Here is a 1010-nt window from a genome sequence, read left to right on the forward strand (position 1 = left end):
AGTGGCGGCACGGGGCGCTCTGCGCATGCGTGGGAAGCCGCCGCCTCTCGCCCGCGGCGTCCTTTCTTGGAACAAAACTAGCGCGGAGCCGCGCACTTGCGCAGTTTGCGTAGACGCAAATTTCCGATTGCTCGCCTTAGACTAGCCTCTCGGAACCCGCGAGCGGTGCGGCGCCCCTACGCGAGCGGCGTCATCTGGAGTGAATGGCTGGGTGTTGCGAGTACGTCCGCGGCGTAGCACCCCGAGAGGAACGGGGTGCGGCTGCGCAGCAGCTCGCGTGCTCCTCGTGCGCAGCTAGCGTAGAGCGGGGTCCGCCGCGCGGGCTTCCGCGACGCACTTAGCGCAGGCGGGTTTGGTGAATACACGATTTGGTGCAGCCGGGGTTTGGTACCGAGCGGAGAGGAGATGCACACGGCACTCGAGTGTGAGGTAACTATAAAACCCCGATTTGTTTACATTCCCTCCCCCAGAACCGGCCCCAAGCGCGGCGGAGCCTGCGAGTCCCGGGACGGCGGGGGGTAGAACGGGGAGAAACTGGGGAGCCGGGGCTGGAGAGCCGGGTGCCGGGGTTTCCGCAGCTGCTGCAGGCGGCGTCGGCGGCGGCGAGGCGAGCCGGAGCGGAGCGCGCCGTGGACCGCTCGTGGGGCGCCGCGGCTCCTCGTGGGCACCGCGGGCCGCGGGGCTGCTGGCCCGGACCCGTGCCCCGCGTGCGGGACCCGTGCCCGGCTCCACCGCCCCCGGAGGCTGCGGGGAGCCGCGCGGGCCGCTCCGGGATCGGGAGGGTGCCCCCAGAGCCTGTGGCGGCAGTTGGGGGGCTGCGCTTGGGTGGCCGGGCGCCCGATGGTGGCGTCGCCACCGGAGGCAGGGACCTTGGGGCCCGGGGCCGGGAGGCTCTGCAGCCGGGTCTCGGGGGTTCGGGGGGAGGTGGCGACTGTTAGCCGCGGGCTCTCCCTCTCCCGACCCCCTTCCGGCCGCTCGGGTGACCCGGTGCGGGGCCCGCGGGCCGCTGT

At 72.7% G+C, this 1010-nt stretch overlaps 1 protein-coding gene across 1 annotated transcript in view; it reads left to right on the top strand.

The window, feature by feature from the left end:
* The first annotated feature begins 343 nt into the window (after window positions 1–343).
* SLC39A10 (solute carrier family 39 member 10) overlaps window positions 344–1010 on the top strand; it is a 52625-nt gene continuing 51958 nt past the window's right edge. The window contains exon 1 of the mRNA XM_045295755.1: window positions 344–429. The gene's annotated coding sequence lies outside the window, so the exon portion shown is untranslated. The remainder of the gene's footprint in view (window positions 430–1010) is intronic.

This window comes from Echinops telfairi, unplaced genomic scaffold (assembly GCF_000313985.2).
Source record: "Echinops telfairi isolate 266 unplaced genomic scaffold, ASM31398v2 ScPeMD7_3;HRSCAF=10, whole genome shotgun sequence".
NCBI lineage: Eukaryota > Metazoa > Chordata > Mammalia > Afrosoricida > Tenrecidae > Echinops > Echinops telfairi.